Source organism: Rhinopithecus roxellana, chromosome 10 (genome assembly GCF_007565055.1).
Source record: "Rhinopithecus roxellana isolate Shanxi Qingling chromosome 10, ASM756505v1, whole genome shotgun sequence".
NCBI lineage: Eukaryota > Metazoa > Chordata > Mammalia > Primates > Cercopithecidae > Rhinopithecus > Rhinopithecus roxellana.
This window is the reverse complement of record NC_044558.1, coordinates 141,431,526-141,458,001: the sequence shown is the minus strand read 5'-3', so window position 1 is coordinate 141,458,001 and position 26,476 is coordinate 141,431,526.

Here is a 26,476-nt window from a genome sequence, read left to right as displayed (position 1 = left end):
GGGAATAGCAGGTGCAAAAACTCTGGGGCTTAAGTCTGGCTAACATCTGAGGTTGATTGAGAGACTGGTATTGATTACATCAGTTGGTAGGTACCATAAGATGAAGTTGGAGAGATAATGTGTAGTAAGAAAAGAGGGTAGCAGATTGTGTATGTTGATTAAAATGTGATTCATTTTACTCTATAATTCAGAGTAAAATGTGGCTTTTACTCGGAATAAGATGGGAAGCCATTGAAGAAGTTTCAGGAAAAAATAAAAAACCAAAAACAAAAATTGGTTTGACATATTTTATAAAGATTAGTCAAATCTTTATAAAGGGGTAGATGGCAGCTACAGCAATGTGTGTATGTGTGTGTGTGTGTGCGCGTGCATGTGTGTGTGTGTTTATCTCCTTGAAACCCTCCCTGTACACACACACACACACACACACACAGATATAGCAACTAGAGTAGCAAAACCACAACCCATAGACAGCATCTGTAACTAAACCAGGGGATAAGATTTCCATACAAATTCCAAATCATGAATGAATGCAGAAAAACCACCGACAGCAACAAGGTCTGCAGTGTATCAGCAACTATTCAGAAAAAAAAGAAAAAATGGAAGGCAAGCAAAAGCATTATGCAAAGCCTGAGAACTAGAAAACTCCCCATTTGAAAGGTTTTCACAGGAAAGCTCAGTGGGTCAATTTGCGGTCAGCATCCAAAACTGGGAAGTGGCTTTGTCAGGTTATATTTCATTGATGAGTACAAGCTTGGAGGAAGATGGAATTGTCTGCACCCTGAGAATTCTCCTTTCTAATCTAAGGTGCTGTATTGAGGAGAAATTCCTGTGCCCTGGCCTTTAAGGCAGACAGGGGCAAGGAAAGAAAAGAAACAGTTAAAAGTAGGGGAGAGGACAGAGCTAGAATATCTTAGTTACTTCCGAGACATTTTTGAACACTTTAAGATAACTGAAGAGAAATCCCTAGAATGCGAGGCTTAAAAGCCGTCCCGCCCGTGTTTTCCTTTGAGAAGAAAAGCCCATTTCACTTAAACATGAATAGTCCATAAAGATGCAATGGAATTTCACACAAATTAATTTTTGGAGGAGGAGAGAGATAGAGAATGAGAGAGAGAGAGAGAGAGAGAGAGAGAGAGAGAGAGAGAGAGAGAGAGAGAGAGAGAATAAGTAGAGTAACGTCTCTTCAGTCTCTTATGTCTTGGGACATAAGTCATGTCCCAAGTTAGTTGTGTCCACTGAAAAGTACTAGAAACAATACCCATCAAAGAACACTAGTAGTGCCTAGATTATTTTCTCCATAGCACATTTACCACTAAAAGGTAGCAGGGCTCATTTAAATGACTGATTCTAGGTTCAGAGCAAGAAATGTGCAAAATCAGCCTGGAAACTGTCGTATCAGAAATTAAGGAAGTTAAAACCCACTAGGCTCATGCAAAATGACTTAGGAGCCATCTTCAACAGGTGCCTACTGACCAACTATGTTACAATTTCAGCATCAATAAGAATAATAACTTCAATAAATACAAACCTTATAATTTGTGAATTTGTATTGATTTAATTGCCATTCAGAATGACAATTATTAAAAAGTCAAGAAACAGCAGATGTTGGCAAGGTTGCAGAGAGATAGGAACAGTTTTACACTGTTTATGGAAGTGTAAATTAGTTCAGCCATTGTGGAAGACAGTGTGGCAATTCCTCAAAGATTTAGAACCAGAAATATCATTTGACCCAATAATCCCATTACTGGGTATATACTCAAAGGAAAATAAATCATTATATTATAAAGATACATGCATGCTTATGTTCATGGCAACACTATTCACAATAGCAAAGACATGGAATCAACCCAAATGCCGATCAATGAGAGACTGGATGAAGAAAATGTGGTACATATACACCATGGAATACTATGCAGCCATAAAAAGGAATGAGATCGTGTCCTTTGCAAGGACATGGGTGAAGCTGGAAGCCATCATCCTCAGCAAACTAATGCAGGAACAGAAACCAAACACTGCATGTTCCCACTCATAAGTGGGAGCTGAACAACGAGAACACATGGACACAGGGAGGAGAACGTCACTCACTGGGGCGTGTTGGGGGAAGGCGGGGAGGGGAGAGAGTATTAGGGAAAAGAGCTAATGCATGCTGGGCTTAATACCTAAGTAATGGGTTGACAGGTGCGGTAGAGCATCATGGTACACGTTTACCTATGTAACAAACCTGCACATCCTACACATGTCCCCTGGAACTTAAAAATAATGGCATATGATTGTAAGTAAAAATAAAAAAATTGCTTATTAGAGTCAAGCCTCATTCTGTGTTTTCCCTTTGAGAACACCTAACCAAAAGTCCAAATGTATGAAATACCTTACTTGTGAAGTGTTTATCTACTTTACAAGTTTATTACTATTTCGTTGTTGTAAAAATTAAAAGTAATATCAATATATTAATATCAATATATTAAATATATCAATACTGTATTGATAGATACAGTATATTGATCAATACAATATTATGGATCAATACTGTAATATTGACATATATATACCAATATAACAGTCTTGATATCAAATATTCACTGTGACAGGATATTTGAAAAATACAACTTTTCATGAAATAACTTCACTTGGGGAACTGATTTTAGTTTTTGCCTAATCACTGATATATATTTTTTTAGTTCCAATCATAATATGATACAATTTTGTAACACATCTGTTTCTGTAATAATAATAATATAAAATAAACACTATTATGAGAGGTCATATGATCTTTTTGGTCATTGTTTTAATATCACATAACCTTGGATCAAGTAGATATTGATTGAACTAATAATTTTCCTTTGATATTTCTGGTGGCTATAATTTTTCCATAATATTAAAAATAGCACCTCTCTCTTCCTCTCTCATTCATGCAGGTATTTTTAAAAAATTCTTTTAGATGATTTTCCCTAGCATATATTTTCTAAAACTTAGCAGTTATAAAAGTGTTCGTGAAATTATCAAATTATTTTCTAAAAGGTTGTGGCCATTTATATTCCCTTACAGCAATGCGTGTGTACCAATTTGTCCGTACCTTTGCCAACCTTGCTTGTATTGTTAAAATATGCTTTTACAATTTCAGATTTTAGCTCAATGTTTTAGTTGTATTTATTTATTTATTATTTATTTAATTGTAAGACATAACCTTTTAAAATTATTATGTTTCCTCTTGTGAACCTCATGAACATTATCTATTAGTATGTTAATGTTATTTCATAGCATTATTAATATGCTACCTTATATTAATCTTTGTCCTGCTTTCTGAGATATTTTTTCAATCTTAGCAGGGAATTATTTATTTTAACAAAAGATTCATAATTAACTTTCATAGTCATGTAAAACCTCACCCTACTTAAATAATAATGTATACACAACTTTCCATATACTCAGCTATTGTAAAAGATGACATTTATAATCTATTATATCATCTATGTAGTGAATTTAGCTCAAAATTCACAAGTATTATAATGGCAAAAATGTATGGAACACCGGTGTAAATCTCTTTCATGTATTAAAACTCAAATATCACAACAACCCTCTGAGCTAGGTATTATTAACACTAAATATGTCAAGGTTCCCAATTAATAATAGAAAATAGATCATCAGATGCCATGGATACATAAGTACTCAAAGAATAATTAGACAATACAAAAGTCACTTTTTGGAGGAAAATTTTAAAAACATTTTTATTGTTGATAGTCAGTCTTTTGTACATAAAGAAAAGAAGCAGAATTTGAACTGCAGGTATCTTGTCCTTTTCTTATTAGGACGTAGTGGCCTTTAAACAAGTACCACCTTTGTTCTCATTTCAGTGTTTTATGCAGTAATAGCCATTTCTCCAAAGTCTTCCTTTACTGATGCTTTACTTTGTACCGCTGATTTGCAGTTGGCAGAGAAGTTAGATATACTCTAAATCAGGCAATTAGGAAAAACTTTGAGGCCAGCCATTTGCCATATAAAATACTCTCACTGGGGCTCTTTATTTTTTGTTTATAAACAAAGCTTCAGTGTGGAGAATGGTCTCACTTAATCCTCTTTCTCTGGTTTATCTGGAATGGAAAGTACTGACCTCAGTGCCACTGAACACTGAAAGGAAAAGAAAAAGATTTGGATCTCTTGATGTCACTGGGAGTGAATGAGAAATGAACATTTTTAACTAGGACTTTGGCAAACTTGTCAGATAAGCAAATTCCTTTAAAAAAAAAATACCCTTTAAAGCACAAACTACTTTACATAAATAAAACTGCTTGACTTCCTTTTTAGTAACATTTACTAAATACTGCAATCCAAAGTCAGATATTTGTAAAATATATTCTTTATTTGAGACTGAAGTCCTTGCTATTTTGTTTCTTTTCCTTGGCTGAAAACATGTTGGATACTTTTGCAGTGAATGGAATTAATTATTATTAATCAAGTACTGTTGGCATATTCTGTACACAACTTAATAGAGGAGACACAGTTCTTGCCCTAAATACCTTTTATTCTGTGTTCAACAAAATGACAATACACTTTGTACCCAGTCCTGGTAGTATTTTTACACTACAATGTGGTGTAAGATTGTCATTTCATTTGGCTCACACCCATAGTTTCCTTTATTGGACAATTGCTTGGCAGTGTTCAAGGACATAAATTGTGAGGAGAGTTCTGAACAGTAAAGATGAAAACAAAATCAAACAAACAAAAAGCAGTGTCTGAGGTTCCCAAAGGAAGATACTGGGTCATGAGTGATGTAAGTAGGAGGAGTGGTGAGAAAAACCTCGGCTAAAGTGGAAAGGAAGCATCGAAGCGATTATGGAACAAAGAATAAGGTAGTTTTCTTACTAGAAGTTGAAGAAAGAAACGTCTTATTCAGAGGTTGATTTTTAATTCTTTTGCCTATCTCATCCTCTGTTTATTTAATTCTTTCTGCCTGTTATGTAAAGTATCATCATCTAAGAGTGCTAAGCATTTTACACAGTTCTCATCATTTCTTAATGTTTAATTTTAAAATATCTTTTAAATGTAATCACAATTTTTGTCAAGATAATATCTGTTTAGTTAGGAAAATCAAACAGTAACACAGGCCTGTAATAAAAATCAAAAGTCTTCTATAATGGCCACTCCCAGCGGTGACAAAGTATAATTTTCAAAAGTGGTAAAATCATGTCCTTCATCCAGATATAAAATGAATATATAACAAATATTTTATTTAATTCATTAATTACTAAGGCAATCATTTTTAAAGGAGAACCACAAAACCAGACAAATATGTAAACTCATTAGAAATTATTTGCATTATTGTTAGTTTCCTGGAAATTTCTTCTTTCTCTACAGAGGTGCAAAATAGCTGAAAGTGAGTGAAAGGCAAGAGCCCTGTGGAATTTTATCATCTGAAAGGATATGCTCTGAACATTGCACGTTCATTTATTGACGTCACCTCATGATTTTTTTTTTCAGTCCTTCCAACGTCTTTCACAATTTTTCCTCACAGAGACCACCATATTCTATTCTTGTAGCTACTTTAGTATTTAGCTCCATATTTATTTTATTTATTTTGTATTTTCAACTTTTATTTTAGGTTCAGGGGTACATGTGCAGGTTTGTTATATAGGTAAATTACATGTCAAGAGAATTTAGTGTATAGATTATTTCATAGCCCAGGTAAGACACATAGTACTCAATAGGAAATGTTTCAATCCTTTCCTTCTTCCCACACTCTACCCTCAAGTAGGCCCCAGTGTCTCTTGTCCCCCTCTTTGTGTCCATGTGTATTCAATGTTTATCTCTACTTATAAGTGAGAACATGCAGTATTTGGTTATCTGTTCGTGTGTTAGTTCACTTGAGACAATAGCCTCCAGTTTCATCCTTGTTGGTGCAAAGGACCTGATCTTGTCCTTTTCTATGGCTGTATAGTGTTCTATGGTAAATAGGGACCACATTTTCTTTATTCAGTCTATTGTTGATGTACCCCAGATTTTATAATGGCACACTTTATACAGTTTTTCCATAATTGTTCAAGTTTGCATATGAGTTATTGACATTTGTTATCTAGAAAATGAGGATTAACTCTCGTATGTAACTCTTCACACAAGCTCTTCTTTCCCTATCTCAAACATCATCAAATTCTTGCCAAATTTGGTCGATTCTCTATGTGGCTGCCATTTTGGGACTTTTCTTTACAGAATACATAGGAATTAATTCCTTCTACCTGTTTCTTCTGCTAGGCCCTCTATTTTCATGATCCTGTATCTTCTTTTTTTTTGAGTGAATTTTGTTTTTTATTATACTTTGAGTTCTGACATACATGTGCAAAATGTGCGGGTTTGTTACATAGGTATATATGCGCCACGGTGGCTTGCTGCATGCATCAACTCGTCCTTTACATTAGGTATTTCTCCTAATGCTATCCCTCCCCCAGGCTCCCACGCCTGACAGGCCCCTCCCTGTGTCCATGTGTTCTCATTGTTCAACTCCCACTTATGAGTGAGAACATGTGGCATTTTGTTTTCTGGCCTTGTGATAGTTTGCTGAGAATGATGGATTCCAGCTTCTTCCATGTCCCTGCAAAGGACATGAGCTCATCTTTTTTATGGCTGTGTAGTATTCCATGGTGTATATGTGCCATACTTTCTTTATCCAGTCTGTTATTGATGGACATTTGGGTTGGTTCTAAGTCTTTGCTATTGTGAACAGTGCTGCAATAAACATGCGTGTGCATGTGTCTTTACAGTAGCATGATTTATAATCCTTTGGGTAGATACCCAGTAATGGGATCCCTGGGTCAAATGGTACTTCTAGTTCCAGATCCTTGAGAAATCGCCACATGATCTTCCACAATGGTTGAGCTAATTTACACTTCCACCAACAGTGTAAAAGCATTCCTATTTCTCTGCATCCTCTCCAGCATCTGTTGTTTCCTGACTTTTTAAATGATAGCCATTCTAACTGGCATAGGATGATGGTATCTCTTTGTGGTTTTGATTTGCATTTCTCTAATGACCAGTGATGATGAGCTTTTTTTCATAGGTCTGTTGGCTGCATAAATGTCTTCCTTTGAGAAGTGTCTGTTCATATCCTTTGCCCACTTTTTGATGAGGTTGTTTGTTTTTTCTTGTAAATTTGTTTAAGTTCTTTGAAGATTCTGGATATTAGCCGTGTGTCAGATGGATAGATTGCAATATCTTTCTCCCATTCTGTAGGTTGCCTGTTCACTCTGATGATAGTTTATTTTGCTGTGTGGAAGCTCTTTAGTTTAATTGGATCACACTTGTCTATTTTGGCTTTTGTTACCATTTCTCTTGGTGATTTAGTCATAAAGATTTTGCCCATGCCTATGTCCTGAATGGTATTGCCTAGGTTTTCTTCTGAGGTTTTTATGGTTTTAGGTCTTACATTTAAGTCTTTAATCCATTTTGAGTTAATTTTTGTATAAGGTGTAAGGAAGGGATCCAGTTTCAGCTCTCTGCATGTGGCTAGCCAGTTTTCCCAACAGCATTTATTATATAGGGAATCCTTTCTCCATTGCTTGTTTTTGTCAGGTTTGTCAAAGATCAGATGGTTGTAGATGTGTGGCATTATTTCTGAGGCCTCTGTTCTGATCCATTGGTCTATATATCTGTTTTGGTACCAGTACCATACTGTTTTGTTTACTGTGGCCTTGTAGTATAGTTTGAAGTCAGGTAGCATGATGCCTCCAGCTTTGTTCTTTTTGCTTAGGATTCTCATGGCTATGCAGGCTCTTTTTTGGTTCCATATGAAATTTAAAGTAGTTTTTCCAATTCTGTGAACAAAGTCAGTGGTAGCTTGTTGGGGATAGCATTGAATCTCTAAATAACTTTGGGCAGTATGGCCATTTTCATGATATTGATTCTTCCTATCCATGAGCATGGAATGTTTTTCCATTTGTTTGTGTCCTCTCTTATTTCCTTGAGCAGTGGTTTGTAGTTCTCCTTGAAGAGGTCCTTCACAACCTTGTAAGTTGTATTCCTAAGTATTTTATTATCTTAGTAGCAATTGTGAATGAGAGTTCACTCACGATTCAGCTCTGTTTGTCTGTCATTGGAATATAGGAATGCTTGTGATTTTTACACATTGATTTTGTATCCTGAGACTGCTGAAGTTGCTTATCAGCTTAAGGAGATTTGGGACTGAGACGATGGGATTTTCTAAATATAGAATCATGTCATCTGCAAACAGAGACAATTTGACTTCATCTTTTCCTAATTGAATACCCTTTATTTCTTTATCTTGTCTGATTGCCCTGGCCAGAACTTTCGATACTATATTTGATAGGAGTGGTGAGAAAGGGCATCTTTGTCTTGTACCAGTTTTTAAAGGGAATGCTTCCAGTTTTTGCCCATTCAGTATCATATTGGCTGTGGGTTTGTCATAAGTAGCTCTTATTATTTTGAGATTGATTCCATTGATACCTAGTTTATTGAGAGTTTTTTTTAGCATGAAGGGCTGTTGAATTTCGTTGATGGCCTTTTCTACATCTACTGAGATAATCATGAATTTTTTTGTCATGGTTCTGTTTATGTGATGGATTATGTTTACTGATTTGCGTATGTTGAGCCAGCCTTTCATCCCAGGGATGAAGCTGACTTGATCATGGTAGATAAGCTTTTGATGTGCTGCAGATTTGGTATTTTATTGAGGACTTTTGCATCAGTGTCATCAGGGGTATTGGCCTAAAATTCTCTTATTTTATTGTGTCTCTGCCAGGTTTTGATATCAGGATGACACTGGCCTCATAACGTGAGTTAGGGAGGATTACCTCTTTTTCTATTGAATGGAATAGTTTCAGAAGGAATGGTACCAGCTCCTCTTTTACCTCTGGTAGAATTCGACTTGAATCCGTCTAGTCCTGGACTTTTTTTGGTTGGTAGGCTATTAATTACTGACTCAATTTCAGAACCTGTATTGGTCTATTCAGAGATTCAATTCCTTCCTGGTTTAGTCTTGGGAGGGTGTATGTGTCCAGGAGTTTATCCATTTCTTCTAGATTTTCTAGTTTATTTGCATAAAGTTGTTTATAGTATTCTCTGATGGTAGTTTGTATTTCTATGGGATCGGTGGTGATATCCCGTTTATCATTTTTTATTTCGTCAATTTGATTCTTCTCTCTTTTCTTATTTATTAGTCTTGCTAGCAGTCTATCTATTTTTGTTGATCTTTTTTTAAAAAAAAAATCAGCTCCTGGATTCATTGATTTTTTGAAGGGTTTTTTGTGTCTCTATCTCCTTCAGTTCTGCTCTGATCTTAGTTATATCTTGTCTTCTGGTAGCTTTTGGATTTGTTTGCTGTTGCTTCTCTAGTTATTTTAATTGTAATGTTAGGGTGTCAATTTTAGATCTTCCCTGCTTTCACTTGTGGGCATTTACTGCTATAAATTTTGCTCTACACACTGTTTTAAATGTGTCCCAGAGATTCTGGTACGTTGTATCTTCTTTCTCATGGGTTTCAAAGAATATCTTTATTTCTGCCTTCATTTTGTTGTTTACCCAGTAGTCATTCAGGAACAGGTCATTCAGTTTCCATGTAGTTCTGCAGTTTTGAGTGAGTTTCTTAATTCCAAGTTCTAATTTGATTGCACTGTGGTCTGAGAGACAGCTTGTTGTGATTTCTGTTCTTTTACATTTGCTGAAGAGTGTTTTACTTCCAATTATGTGGTCAATTTTAGAATAAGTGTGATGTGGTGCTAAGAAGAATGTATACTCTGTTGATTTGGGGTGGAGAGTTCTGTAGATGTCTATTAGGTCCGCTGTCCAGATCTGAATTCAAGTCCTGGATATCCTTGTTAATTTTCTGTCTCATTGATTTATCTAATATTGATAGTGGAACGTTAAAATCTCCCACTATTATTGTGTGGGAGTCTAAGTCTCTTTGTGGGTCTCTTAAGAATTTGCTTTATGAATCTGGGTGCTCCTGTATTGGGTGCATATATATTTAGGATAGTTACTTCTTCTTATTGAATTGATCCCTTTACCATTGTGTAATGGCCTTGTTTGTCTCTTTTGACGTTTGTTGGTTTTAAGTCTGTTTTATCAGAGACCAGGATTGCAACCCCTGATTTTTTTTTTTTTTTTTTTTTTTTTTTTTTTTTTTTTTTTTGCTTTCAATTTGCTTGGTAGATCTTCCTCCATCTATTTATTTATTTATTTATTTTTGAGATGGAGTTTCGCTCTTGTTGCCCAGGCTGGAGTGCAATGACACAATTTCCCCTCACTGGAACCTCCACTTCCTGGGTTCAAGCGATTGTCCTGCCTCAGGATATTGAATTTGATCCTGTCATTATGATGTTAGCTGGTTATTTTGCCCATTAGTTGATGCAGTTTCTTCATAGTATCAGTGGTCTTTATAATTTGGCATGTTTTTGAACTGGCTGGTACTGGTTGTTCCTTTCCATATTTAGTGCTTCCTTCAGGAGCTCTTGTAAGGCAGGCCTGGTGGTGACAAAATCTCTCAGCATTTGCTTGTCTGTAAAGGATTTTATTTCTCCTTTACTTATGAAGCTTAGTTTGGCTGGGTATGAAATTCTGGGTTGAAAATTCTTTGCTTTCAGAATGTTGATTATTGGTCCCCACTCTCTTCTGGCTTGTAGAGTTTCTGCCAAGAGATCCTCTGTTAGTCTGACGGGCTTCCCTTTGTGGGTAACCCAACCTTTCTTTCTGGCTGCCCTTAACACTTTTTCCTTCATTTCAACCTTGGTGAATCTGATGATTATGTGTCTTGGGGTTGCTCTTCTCAAGGAATATCTCTGTGGTGTTCTCCGTATTTCCTGAATTTGAATGTTGGCCTGCTTTGATAGCTTGGGAAAGTTCTCCTGGATAATATCCTGAAGAGTGTTTTATAACTTGGTCCCATTCTTCCCGTCACTTTCAGGTACACCAGTCAATGGTAGATTTTGTCTTTTCACATAGTCTCATATTTCTCGGAGGCTTTATTTCTTTTCACTCTTTTTTTCTCTAATCTTCTCACTTTATTTCATTAATTTTGATTTTCAATCACTGATATCCTTTGTTCTGCTTGATCGATTCGGCTACTGAAGCTTGTGTATGCTTCACGAAGTTCTCACGCTGTGTTTTTAGCTCCATCAGGTCGTTTATGTTCTTCTCTACACTGTTTATCCTAGTTAGCCATTTGTCTAATCTTTTTTCAAGGTTTTTAGCTTCCTTGCAATGGGTTAGAACATGCTCCTTCAGCTCAGAGAAATTTGTTATAACCCACTTTCTGAAGCCTACTTCTGTCAACTCGTCAAACTCATTCTCCATCCAGTTTTGTTCCCTTGCTGGCAAGGAGTTGTGATCCTTTGGAGGAGAAGAGGCGTTCTAGTTTTTGGAATTTTCATCCTTTCTGTGCTGGTTTCTCCCCATCTTTGTGGTTTTATCTACTTTTGGTCTTTGTTGTTGGTGACCTAAGGTTGGGATTTTGGTGTGGATGTCCTTTTTGTTGATGTTGATGCTATTCCTTTCTGTTTGTTAGTTTTCTTCCTAACAGTCAGGTCCCTCAGCTGCAGGTCTGTTGGAGTTTGCTGGAGCTTCACTCTAGACCCTATTTGCCTGAGTATCACCAGCAGAGGCTGCAGAACAGCAAATATTGCTGCCTGATTTTTCCTCTGGAAGCTTCGTCCCAGGGGGGCACCGTCAGATGCCAGCCAGGGCTCTCCTGCATGAGGTGTCTGTTGGCCCCTACTGGGAGGTGTTTCCTAGTCAGGCTACACGGGGGTCAGGGACCCACTTGAGGAGGCAGTCTGTCTGTTATCAGAGCTCAAACTTCATGCTGGGAGAACCACTGCTCTCTTCAGAGCTGTCAGGCAGGGACATTAAAGTCTGCAGAAGCTGTGCCCACAGCTGCCCTTCCCCCAGGTACTCTGTCTCAGGGAGATGAGGGTTTTATCTATAAGTCCCTGACTGGGGCTTCTGCCTTTTATTCAGATATGCCCTGCCCACAGAGGTGGAATCTAGAGAGGAAGCTGACCTTGCTGAGCTGTGGTGGGCTCCGCCCAGTTTGATCTTCCCAGCGGCTTTGTTTACACTGTGAGCATAAAACTGCCTACTCAAGCCTCAGTAATGGTGGACACCCCTCCCCCTACCATGCTCCAGCCTGCCAGGTCAATCTTAGACTGCTGTGCTAGCAGCAAGAATTTCAAGCCAACAGATCTTAGCTTGCTGGGCTCTGTGGGCATGGGACCCACTGAGCCAGACACTGGAGGGAAGCTTCCGTTCTGCCAGTTGTGAAGACCATGGGAAAAGCACAGTAGTTGGGCAGGAATGTACGTTGCACCCGGTATAGTCTTTCACGGCTTCCCTTGGCTAGGAAAGGGAAATCCCCCAACCCCTTGCACTTCCTGGGTGAGGCGACAACCTGCCCTGCCTCGGCTCACCCTCTTGGGGTGCACCCACTGTCCAACCAGACTCAGTGAGATGAACAAGATACCTCAGTTGGAAATGCAGAAATCACCCGTGTTCTGCATCAATCTCACTGGGAGCTGCAGACCAGAGCTGTTCCTATTCGGCCATCTTGCCAGAAATCCTTTCTCCTTTTGCATTTTAGCTTGTCCATGTCTGTCAGGTTAGTTACAATTTAAAGTATATTGCTTATTGTAGAACTAAAGATATAATAAGAACTGATGAAACAAGATCTAAGTGAGTATGAGGTTTTCTCAAGTTCCTGAAATCATCCCTATAATATGATGCTACACCTACTCTGCCTACATGTGACACTGAAGATGTGGAGACATCGGAGATGTCTGAAAAGGAGATCTCTGAGGCAGAAAGGAACCATTCCTGCCCATGCTGGTAATGTATCTCAGAAGAAGTGGTCATTAAAATGCTTTTCAATATGCATTTTGAATTTTTCCATTTCAATATTACATATCCATAAACTCCTCCTTTTTCAGAGGAGCATACCACAAAAATGAATTTAACAATATTAATCCAAATGAGTAGAAATGAGCTGCTGTTCCTTTGGGCCATGTATTATAGAAATACAAATGCTGAGAATAGATTCTTGGAAAGGGAAGATAGCAAAGTGCTTCACCTATTCATACCCAGGCCAAAGAGGATAAAAATAATTAGACTCTTGCAGGGATTCTTTACTCTTAATTAGGAGCATAAAAAGAAACCTGAACAAGGCGTATTTGGTTTGAAGATAACAAGCAAAAATTTTCAGGGAAACAGCGAAACTTTATATCCTGAAAAATGTAATATGAAGAACACACTGAAAATTATACAATAATAAGTGATATTGCCTTGAAGATAAAATGAAACAAATGTATTCACTCTTTTTCTTCTTATATTTGTGACTTAATAATATATAAAAGATTGAGTGCTTTTCCACAATAGCCTCTCCAGCCTCAGCTTCTTTCCATTATTGTGCTTCCAGTCCTTGCCCTGGGCATTCCATCTGCACCACGTGAAAGACGAGGGACAGGGACTGGGGGCAGTCCTGTGGCGAGTGGATCTAAGGAAGGCTAACTTGTTTGGTAGTTATCATCAACCACAGGTAATTAGAATGTGAGAAACACATCTCCATGTAGCATCCCATCTGGCATTCTCTCCATTTTATTATGAATACAAATCTGGGGTTGTTAGTGTGCAATTCCAAACAAATATTTAGAGTTGTTTGTAGCTATAGAGCTGTTGAACATATTTATTTTGTTGTTTAATAGAAGTCTTGAGAGAGAAGTGTTATAAAAGTCATCATGGAGAAATGTTGGTAGTATAATTAGTAAATTATTAGCTCTCAGAGGCATTATCATCATTTCACAAATCTTGTAGGACTTACTTTTTGGTTTTAACTTGCTTTCTTTACAGGTCTTGATTCTAGTTTAAAAGTGCTTGAATCTTGTTCAGAAAACTAGTACTATTCCATAAAATTTCCTTTTGCTTTCTCCTGCAAAAAGGAAGCTCTCTGGGTTTCCAGAGTGGTATCACACATCTCATGTTTTACCTGCTCTTTTAGATATTTTCTTTAGTTACAGTGTTTATTCATTCTTTCAATAGAGAGAGAGAGGGAAGTTCTGTTGGCTGCTATTGACTTAGCATCAGATAGATATTCAGCTGCATTTTGTTAGAAAGCAGTGCAGGTTCCCATCCAAATATTTCATTGGGGATTTACTTACACTCAAAGTACACCAGGAGCAAGATATTTTTCTACATTTGATATGGTCACCCCTGCCATGGCACAAGCCAGGAGACCCTAACCATACTACCGGTGTCCAAGTGCTTGAATAAATGGAAACTAGCTTTATGAATATAATTCTAGGAGTTACAAAATTGCTTATCAATGTGAAAGAAGTAAGAATAAACCAGGATCCCAGTATTGGAGAGTCAGGAAAGTATTCATTGAGAAAATGGCATGAGGTAGCTTTTGAGCAATGATGAGACGTTTCCCAGGCAGAAAACATAGGCTGAATCTATTCTGGGCAAAGAAAGTGGTGTGAGAAAAGCAGAGAGGTATGAAACAGCATGGCACATTGAGGGAAACGGAAGCCATTTAATGAAGCTGGAAAGCAGAGGGGAGGAGAGAGTTGGCAAGAAAAGAGGCCAAAAAACTAAATGAAGACTGGATCATGCAGTTCTCATGAAATGGGCTACTGGTATGTTAAAACATGGGAATACTTCTGATTGGCAAGCAAGTGTGTTTGTGTGTGTGTGTGTGTGTGTGTGTGTGTGTGTTGTGTGGTGTGCATGTGTTTGAGATAACCTACAGTCACATTTGACAGGCGTTCAAATTAACCCACCCAGGGGATGTCTTGTGATTCATGAAACATCCTGTCTCTGAGTAAAAAATCTTATTGTGAGTTCCCCAAATTGTTGACATACTGATTAATGCATGACCTGCAGACATTGAAAAGGACACTGATTTGTTTACGAATCATGAAGCTTTACTGATTACTTTGCAGGTGAACATTTTAGCTTAGCTATTTTCATCTATTAATATATGTTACAAGATGTAGCTGATGATTGTAACCTCAGTATTGTACCCTCCAGTGAAAAGGACAGTTCTGGTATCCGGAGTCCTCTTCCCTTCTAAACTTTCCTCTGAAAGTTTTCCAATTTGTAGCAGACTCTGGAACTCCCATTTTGTTGGTGCCTTCCTGGGTTGATAGTCACATTTGGGTTCCAATAAATCTTTATCAAATTATTTGTTTCACCAGTCTTAGTTTTGGTTGATCTATATAAAATCATATATTATCTATGATTTATATAGCATTTATAATGCAGAATTTAGCTTATTTAGAAAATAAATTGGAATGTATTTCTTTTCTATTGCATTATTTGTTAGTAGTACCATAAATTTTGTTGAATGTTGTTAATATCCTCTGTTCTTAGCCATACCAGGGGTAGGGTGACTAAGCCTCTACTATGCCATCTTTTAACATTTTAAACACAGTGATATATGCACATGGGTCACCCTTCAAACTTTTTTAGAAAAGGTTTGTACAGAAAACATTAATTTCCCAAAGGTACTGTGGAAGGGATCTTTCCTAACTTCCAGTCTCCCTTCCAACCTCCAGACATGCTTCCTTAGGAAAAGCATATCTAACTCTTTCAGTAGTTAATTAAGAGAATACTCAGACAGTAAGAAAATTTTTGCATGGTTGTTAAAATATATAAAATTATTTCCTTTCTGTATCTCAGTGAACCAAAATCCCTCACTATGTGTTTACCTAAATAATTACAACACGCAGGTATATTGCAGAACAACTTATTTTAAATAAATGTGCAAACTTTGATAAAAATTTGGGGCCAATGAAAACCAATATGTGCCCTAATTACATAGTACATAACACTTACTGAAGTTCTGTGTGTGCCAGGGACTACATGAGGCATCTTTCTTATATTTAATATCTCATTTAATATTTGTAATTATCACATGAACTAGACTTTATAAGCACATTATAGGTCATAAAACCTGTTCATTGTGTAGTAAGTCATTACTTGATTGTTGGTCTGTCACTCAATTTCTTAGAACTGTTTCATTTTCTAACACTATCCAGATGGTCAACAGTATGTCCACAATTGGTTGATCTAATTCCTCTCCCCAGGACCCTAGACCCTTTCTAGGAGCAGAAAGATTTCTGTACTGTTCGGCTCCTGCCAGCCTTGCTTCCCCAGAGTTGGACCCTGGGCCTTATCGTCCACATGAATGGAAGAGCCTGCAATTTTCTGGGTATTTTCTAACATAATTACCTGCCCTCATGACTTACAAAGAGAGTTTGCACCTGGGATGTCTCTCTTGACAGTTTGTGTTCACCAGATTGGACATCTTTGTATTGATGATGGCAAAAAACCTCACCACCTTACTTGAGGACTTTTGTATTACCCAGTTACCTTCTCTGCATCTCATCTCTGAGGAGGGTTCTTTTCTACAGATCAGTCCTATATTCTCCACTCAGTGTTAGCTTCTCCCGAGGCCCTGTCAGCCGCAGAGATTGACATATGAGAATATTTCATGTTCAAACTCATCCAAGTCTCATCAAGCAGAAACTACCACATGTCACATGCTAAACATATTGTTTTGCTTATCTTTTCTCACAATTAATGATTATTTTATTGCTAGTAACTCCTTTAAAAAATTGTTCACTTTTCACTTACTTTTGAATGTCCTATTGTTCTTTTCCTACAGGTGGTTCAGATGAACATATTAGGGTTTGTTGATTCACACATTTCCACTAGGGTTTGCTGATCTGGAAGAGTTTTGTTGTCTTCAAGTGGTGCTTGTTTTATTGTGTGTGTGTGTGTGTGTGTGTGTGTGTGTGTGTGTGTGTGTGTGTGTATACACAGCGGTGCAGTCCCATGGTCCTGTCTTGATTTTAAGTTTCTAGAAGACAGGAGTTTTACACTTTAAAAGATGCATATTTATATGATAACCTGAATTAGGTGGTTTTTTTTTTTTTTTTTTTTTGAGATGGAGTTTAGCTCTTGTTGCCCAGGCTGGAGTGCAGTGGCACCATCTCAGCTCACTAAACCTCTGCCTCCCAGGTTCAAGTGATTCTCCTGTCTCAGCCTCCCGAGTAGCTGGGATTACAGGCACCTGCCACTGCATCCAGCTAATTTTTTGTAATTTTAGTAGAGACAGGGTTTCATCATGTTGGCCAGACTGGTCTCGAACTCCTGACTTCAGGCAATCCACCCACCTCGTCCTCCCAAAGTGCTAGGATTACAAGCACGAGCCACCACGCCCATCCAGTATTAGTATCCTTACCCTGGCTCTACCATTAACCATCCCTGGGTCTGTTAGGATCCCTTAAATTCTTTTGATGTAAGTTTTATTATGTACAGAATAAGGTATTTCTCCCTCACCCTCCTAATTTCCCTCCAGCAATACAGTCCAGTCCTTCCCATAAGACTGTTTCTCCAAAACATTTTTATGAACATCATGAAATTGGAAGGCTTAAATACCAAGTCACAACAAAGATGGTTAAATATTATATTAACCATTCCTATTATTTATATGTTTCAGTTTCTTTCAAAAGCATCTGGCTTTCCAGAGCTCAGGTTTTGTTCCCCCATTGTATCCTGTGGTTCAGGAACCATATTTTTAGTTTTGCTAAACTGCTAAGCAGGTAGCCCAGAGGATTTAGGCTAACTGATAAGCTAAAAGTAAAGTTGCTGGTGCCAAAAAAAAAAAAAAAAAGTTTCTCCTTGATTTCCTCTCATAATCCTCCTAAGAAGACATACAATCTCCAGACAGGCTGGTTTAAAGAAAAAACCTTTTGTCAAGACAAAACACCTGCCCTGGAAGCAGCTGAACAGATTGTGCAGTTCTACTCCATGACAGCTGTAAGAAAGAAGCTTGGAAACTGCTAATTCAATCAAGAGCAGTTTAATGCAATTTGAAAGATTTCCAATATAAATCAGGCCATGTTGCTATTTAGAAAAAAAATGTCCCTTACAGAAACGCATAGCTTAATGACAAGCACTGGCACACTGAAAATTTTGCTGGGACTCTTGATGAAATTGAGAGTTAATAGACCTGGTCTCCATCCAAAGCAAATCTATAATGAATTGGAATGAAGTAATTAGAAAAGTATCTGATGGGGAAAGCCAGAAACTTTCACTACATATAAAGGCAAAACATTTGATGAACTGAAAATTCCACTAAACAGTTAAGCCCATGCACTCTCCCCTTCATATTTCCAGGCCCCAAACCAAAGAGTAAATCTGTTTGGTTTACACAATATAAGATAATAAAACCACTGGAGAAGTCAGTGACTCATGATCTGGGATCAAGAAAGAATAATAAATGAAAAAATAGACTCCTTCTAGATAAAAGTACTGAGTATCTCAGACATGTAGGGGAAGCTCCTGAGATTGAATTGTCTCTCTTCAGTTGATTAGCAAATACCTTAACCCAGGAATTGCAAATTTAAAGGTCAAATTGGTAAAAAAAATGAGATAAGCATAGAAATGGTGGGACCTGCTAGCACAAAGCCTGTCTCAAAGTGACAGCCACTACTTAGTTCCAGCTGTTTGTGGTCAAGGGTATGTTTGTCCCCAATGTGCCAGATCTTCTGAAATTGTAAGAGAAACTAGGAACCCATAATTTCTGTGAAACATTCAAATTTTAAATGTTGGCTTAAATTTAGAATATAACAGAAACATTTTTTGAGTGAAACCAAGCACACTTGTGGCCCTCTAGCTGTGACTGCTCCAACCTCTCTACTTCACAGATTTCATTCACAATAGGGACAATGCCTTCTTCACATTTTTTCCAAAAGAAATTTCTAGGTTTGAAAGTGGTGAGGAAAGAATTTGCATGTTTTAATACTTCTGTTGTATATTGTCATATTGCCTCAGCAACTGCAAAACAGTTCATACTCCCACAAGCAGTATAAAAAATAGCTACTCTTCATTCTCTGAACAGTACTGGTACAAATGGGCATATATTGGTAAATTCATTAATGATTTTTTAAAATTAAAGCATCCTTATTTCTAATTATAATTTTTTTCTTTTTTTATTATACTTTAAATTTTGGGTTCATGTGCAGAACGTGCAGGTTTGTTACATAGGTCTACATGTGCCATGGTGGTTTGCTGCACCCATCAACCCATCATCTACATTAGGTATTTCTCCTAATGCTATCCCTCCCTTAGCCCCCCAACCCCTGACAGGCCCCACTGTGTGATGTTCCCCTCCCTGTGTCCATGTGTTCTCATTGTTCAACTCCCACTTATGAGTGAAAACATGTGGCGTTTTGTTCTCTGTCCTTGTGATAGTTTGCTGAGAATGATGGTTTCCAGCATCATCCATGTTCCTGCAAAGGACATGAACTCATTCTTTTTTATGGCTGCATAGTATTCCATGGTGTATATGTGCCACATTTTCTTTTCCAGTCTATCATTGATGGGCATTTGGGTTGGTTCCAAGTCTTTGCTATTGTGAACAGTGCCGCAATAAACATACATGTGCATATGTCTTTGTAGTAGAATGATTTATAATCCTTTGGGTAGATGCCCAATAATGGGATTTCTGGGTCAAATGATATTTCTAGTTTTAGATCCTTGAGGAATCGCCACACGGTCTTCCACAATGGTTGAACTAATTTACACTACCACCCACGGTGTAAAAGCATTCCTATTTCTCCACATCCTCTCTAGCATCTGTTCTTTCCTGACTTTTTAATAATCACCATTCTAAATGGCATGAGATGGTTTCTCATTGTGGTTTTTATTTGCATTTCTCTAGTGACCAGTGATGATGAGCCTTTTTTCATATGTTTGTTGGCTGCATAAATGTTTTCTTTTGAGGAGCGTCTGTTCATATCCTTCTCCCACTTTTTGATGGGGCAGTTTGTTTTTTTCTTGTAAATTTGTTAAAGTTCTTTGTAGATTCTGGATATTAGCTCTTTGTCAAATGGATAGATTGCAAAATTTTTCTCCCATGCTGTAGCTACCTCTTCACCCTGATAATAGTTTATTTTGCTGTGCAGAAGCTCTTTAGTTTAATCAGATCCCATTTGTCTATTTTGGCTTTTGTTGCCATTGCTTTTGGTGTTTTAGTCATGAAGTCTGTGCCCATGCCTATGTCCGGAATGGTATTGCCTAAGTTTTCCTCTAGGGTTTTTATGGTTTTAGGTCTTACATTTAAGTCTTTAATCCATCCTGAGTTAATTTTTGTATAAGGTGAAAGGAAGGGATCCAGTTTCAGCTTTCTACATGTGGCTAGCCAGTTTTCCCAACAGCATTTATTAAATAGGGAATCCTTTCTCCATTGCTTGTTTTTGTCAGGTTTGTCAAAGATCAGATGGTTGTAGATGTGTGGCATTATTTCTGAGGCCTCTGTTCTGATCCATTGGTCTATATATCTGTTTTGGTACCAGTACCATACTGTTTTGTTTACTGTGGCCTTGTAGTATAGTTTGAAGTCAGGTAGCATGATGCCTCCAGCTTTGTTCTTTTTGCTTAGGATTCTTGTGGCTATGCAGGCTCTTTTTTGTTTCCATATGAATTTTAAAGTATTTTTTTCCAATTCTGTGAACAAAGTCAGTGGTAGCTTGATGGGGATAGCATTGAATCTCTAAATAACTTTGGGCAGTATGACCATTTTCACAATATTGATTCTTCCTATCCATGAGCATGGAATGTTTTTCCATTTGTTTGTATCCTCTCTTATTAACTTGAGCAATGGTTTGTAGTTCTCCTTGAAGAGGTCCTTCACATCCCTTGTAAGTTGTATTCCTAAGTATTTTATTTTCTTAGTAGCAATTGTGAGTGAGAGTTCACTCATAATTTGGCCCGCTATTTGTCTGTTATTGGTGTATAGGAATGCTCGCGATTTTTGCACATTGATTTTATATCATGAGACTTTGCTGAAGTTGCTTATCAGCTTAAAGAGATTTTGGGCTGAGACAATGGGGTTTTCTAAATATGCATTTGTGTCATCTGCAAACAGAGACAATTTGACTTCATCTTTTCCTAATTGAATACCCTTTATTTCTTTCTCTTGCCTGATTGTCCTGGCCAGAACTTGCAATACTATGTTGAATGGAGTGATGAGAGAGGGCATCCTTGTCTTGTGCCAGCTTTCCAAACAAATGGTTCCAGTTTTTGCCCATTCAGTATGATACTGGCTGTGGGTTTGTCACAAATAGCTCTTATTATTTTGAGATTTTTCCATCAATAGAGTGCATTGAGAGTTTTTAGCATAAAGGGCTGTTGAATTTCATTGAAGGCCTTTTCTGCATCTATTGTGATAATCATGTGGTTTTTGTCATTGGTTCTGTTTGTGTGATCCATCACAATTATAATTTTTTTAAAAGAATCCTCATTGGAATATAGAAAAACTAGATGGGAAAACATTCAAATCTTTCATCTTTCCAAGTGACTCCCTTCAAATATATTTAGACACACACACACACACAAATACACAGATGAATTTTATATCAGTGAGGTTATTTTGTAAATATGTTGTTATGTGCTCTTTTTCACTAAGTAATACATCAGAAAGTTAATTCTGTGTCACTTCCAGTATAGCTATACCTTATTATCTTAATAGGCTTTAAAGAATTCCAGGATAAATATCTTTACTCAAATAAATTAAAATACAAGACTATCATGGCTGGTTATTTAAGCAGACCCTGTTTGTGGACATTAAGTTTGTTTGCAGTAGTTCACTGTTATAACAACATAACAATAAGCATTCATATATTAGACATATTTAACAACTTGGCAATTATCTCCTTGGAATTATTTCCTGAGTCATGGTGAATATATATTTAAATTTTGGTGAATGTAGTCAGATGATCTTTTAAAGATTTGCATTAATTTACATTCTTACCAACAAGATAGGATGCATTCACAATTTTGTGCTTTTGTATATCTTTTTGTTCTTTAGGGGTAGGTGGGTCCATCTGATAGATGAAAAGTATGTAATCAATTTTGTATTTATTTCATTTTCTCAGTTAGCCAAGTTGAATTTTTAAATAGTATATTAAAATTGCATTTTTTTTGTAAATTGCCTGAATGTTTTGTGCTTTTTATTTTAGAGCTATTTGCATACTATACTAGAATTATCAATTTCTTGTCCATCAAATGTGTAGCAAATATTATTTTCCAAATTTAGTATTTGTATTACAATTTTTTTAAAGTCATACATTTTGCCATAGATAAATTTAATTCTTATTTACTTATTTTTATAATTAAGTCTACCAAAGTTCCCTTGCTCTCTGTATTTAGTGATATATTAAAAAGCCCTTCCTCATCTAAATTCTGCTTTAAAACTTATCATATCTTGGGGAAAGATTTCTGACCAAGCTCTGAAAAGTAACTATGACAAATACAAAAATTGGCAAGTGGGATCTAATTAAAGTTCTGCATAGCAAAAGAAATTATCAACAGAGTGAACAAAAACCTATAGAATAGGAGAAAATATTCACAAACTATGTGTCTAACAAATGTCTAATATCCAGAATCCATAAGAAATTTAAACAATTCAGCAAGCAAAAACAACCCCATTATAAATGGGCAAGAGACATGATCAGACACTTCTCAAAAGAAGACACACAGTGACCAAGAAACACATAAAAAAAGTTCCACATGATAATCATTAGAGAAATGCAAACAAAAACTACAATGAGATACTATCTCACACCAGTCAGAATGGTTATTACAATAAAGTCAAAAAACAACAGATGCTGGAGAGGCTGTAGAGAAAAGGGAACATTTATACACTGTTCATTGGGAATGTTAGTTCAGCCAATATGGAAAGCAGTTTGGAGATTTTTCAAAGATAAGATGGAACTACCATTTGACCCAGGAATCCCGTTACTAGGTATATATCCAAAAGAAAATAAATTGTTTTACCAAAAAACCACAAGCGCTCATATATTTATAGTACCACAATTCACAATAGCAACAATGTGGAATGAACCTAGGTGCTTAATGGTGGTGGGCTGAGTAAAGAAAATACAGTGTATATACACCATGGAATACTATGCAGCCATAAAAGAGAACAAAATCATGTGTTTTGCAGCAACATGGATGCAGTTGGAGGCCGTTGTTCTAAGTGAATTAACACAGAAACAGAAAACAAAATAACACACATTATCACTTATAAATGGGAGTAAACACTGGATAATTGTAGACATGATGATGGCAACAATACACATTGGGGGCTATGGAGGAGCAAAGGAGAGCAAGGTTGAAAAACTATCAGGTACTACACTCAGTTCCTGAGTGAAAAAATCCGCTGTACACCAGACCTCATCATAATGCAATATACTTAAGTAACAAACCTGCACCTGAAATCGCACCCCTGAATCTAAGATGAAAGTTGAAATTATAAAATAAAATAAATTATCAAAAAACTCTCATATTTTTTCCTATAATTTTTGTTTTAATATTCACATTTAAATCTGTATTCTTTTTTAAATCTAAAAACTTTTATTGAAATCTCTTTTGTCCCATATATGTCTATTACAGTACAAAATTAGCTTAATTACTTAAATTTTACACACTATATTTTATAAATGAGGAGAGACAGACTTAAAGTTTTTCAGTTTTTCAGAATTTCCTGATTTCTCAAAAATGTATACTTTTGGCTGAATTATAATTTTGTCAGGAAAAAATTACATCTTTTTCACTGAATTTTTATCATTCTTAGAGATTAGCAGTCATGTATTTATATTTATTTTTTAATAGTGTTATATTTTATGCTTTAATAGTGTTTATTATAAACACCATATATTTATAGTGTTGCATCTTTCTTGTCAAGAATAAGTTATATTTCTCTAGTGATAGACATATGTATGTCCCTTAATACATTTTAATAATTTTCTTCATATGAGTTGTATATGTTTCGATATCTATTCGCTGAGTTGTTTTGTTATTTAGAATGACATATTTTACAATTTCTTTTAATATTTGCAACTGGTTATTTTTAGTTAGTAAGCACTTTCTTTTGAATCTTTTAAAATTTTTCTGTCACAATTAAGTGGTTTCACATATAGTTTTTTATTTGAGCCTAATTTAATCAGAAGATGGTATAGTTGATATAACCACACAAACAACTTTCAAATATATGGAAAGTGATTTTAATTATATGCTGACTGCTCATATTAAAATTCTGTAAAATTAATTATAGCTACCATTCATGATCTAGTAAAGTCAGTAATTTATAAAGAAAGCAAGAAAGAGACATATACACACACACATAATATATACATACACATACAGTCCACTTGGCTCTCTATTTCTTATTCTCAGTTGTGTAAGGGTGAAATGATGAAATTAAATTATCTTTGTTTCATAAAAACAAGGGAGGCAGCTGCCTCCCCATTCTCTCCTTAGAGTGTCTGTTTGTAAACATAATAGGCTTAATATGAAGCTTGAACTTTTTATTTTAAAGTGCAAAGTCTTGGGCCTGTCTGTTCCTTGGGACTGCAAACATACTTCCAAATCAATTCATGATTTCATTATGTACTTTACAGGAGATAATCACCAGGTACATCTATTTATCTTTCAAGAAGATACGAGACATTTTCATGTGTTTTTCTTCTACTTTACTCAGTAAATTTCTGTGAAATTCAGTCCAGAGTTTGTAGTCACTTTCATGCTACCTTACATCCATATAAATCTGACAATGTTTCTCAATAACAAATTGTGTTCTTTCTTCTGTATTGGTACGAAAGAATTTTTTTCTTGGCAATATTGTTTTATTTTCCCAGCATTTGATAAGATATGCATGCAGTGGCTTTAAAACAAATATCATATGTAAGAGTAATTTGTGGAATCAGAACATTAGATCCAATCAACATTATTTCAAATTTTTCTGATAATATAATCTAATAAATGTGATCAATTTCACTTTGGAGTAGTCATTTTTTCTTTAATAATATAATGCTCCTTATAATTTTATTAGTGTGTATATGTGCACATCCTTGTTGTAAATGTATCCTAAATAACATAAACTTTGCCTTTTATATTTTCTGTTCCAGAAAATATTATTGAAAGTTAATGGTGTGTTTTTCTGCAGCACTAATTAAGTACTTACATAAGCCAAAGCAACATCATTATTGCTAAAATCCCATATTTTATCTTCTCAAAAGAATTCCTCTTGGCGCAGGCAAATAACAGAAACTTCCAAAGCAGTGCCAAATTCAGATGAACTCTGTGGATCACATAATGAATTTTTAATTGCATTGGGTAAAACAAATGCCTGGGAGCACTCAAAAGAAAAACAAAAATGTCTGGGTGGGTTTAAAACAGATGAGGAGAAAAATCAAATTACACAAAAATGATTAATGATTAAAATAAGCTAACTCTGCATTTTTTTAAAAATCACTTTGAGGCTTTGAGCTGTCATCTTGAGATCACAGACCTTTGGAATATGGCTCCCATGTTGAATCTGATGGGTTCGATGGTGACAGCTGCAAAACTTTGGCCAAGTAGCAATAGGTTTTTAATCCTCACTCACTAAGAGACCTCAAGGAGAACCACATTCCATCCCTAGACAGCAGTGTTTGTTCTTCTTCTTTACCCTTCTCTCTTTCATAATTACTAAAAGTAAAGAGTGAGTCTCAGAATACAGTACTATGTTATAGGAGTCAGATACTCACAATTGGGAAAAACAGCTTCTTATGATGGAGCTAACTAGAATTCATTCACACATGAGATTAGTTGATTACATATATCTTTCAAAACATAATATACTTTGAAACATGACTTATGTGTATATTATTAATGAGGTGGATGTGCACTCCTCAATATTACTAGGCAATCAGGAAACTATCAATTCACATATAATGATACAATTAATGCAAAATAGGTTGAAATCCTGAAAATGACCACATGCACTGGAGTCATATTAAAGTAATGGAGGAGGTTTTGTAATAAAAGAAGAAATACATATTGTCATATACTAGCACTACTAAAAATGGGGATCTATGGAAAAAATGATAATTATGTAGGTCCCCATTACCATCTAGAAAATATTTTTGCTAACTAAGTGATATTAGGATTCTTGTTTCTTTTCCAAGTATTCTTACAGGAAACGATGATGTACCAAGTTGCCACAACATTATAAAAACATTTTTAAAGTTTTCAGCCACCTTTTGCTTTCTGACATTGTTTTTCCATTATTGGAGGAATGTTCTGGAAGAGAATTTTCTACTTGCTGACATGTGTGTTTGGTTATTTTGACGGTATTAATTTCAGAGGAAACAACTAAGTTGTTATATTGGTTTATAAATAAGACTCATCTGAGTTCAGCATATAATCAGAAAATGATCAACTTACAACTTAATAAGCTAGCATTTTGCAAACTTGATGGGTAATGGAAGTGTAAGATAGCAATAAAAGAGCAGCATAAAACAACCCCAACACACGTGCATACACACACACAGAATAATACCTAACACTAATATGACACAAATTTCTAGATATTATTCTAAACTGTTTTTCTTTAAATAATTTGTCTAATCCTTCCAACAACCTTGTGAGTTCA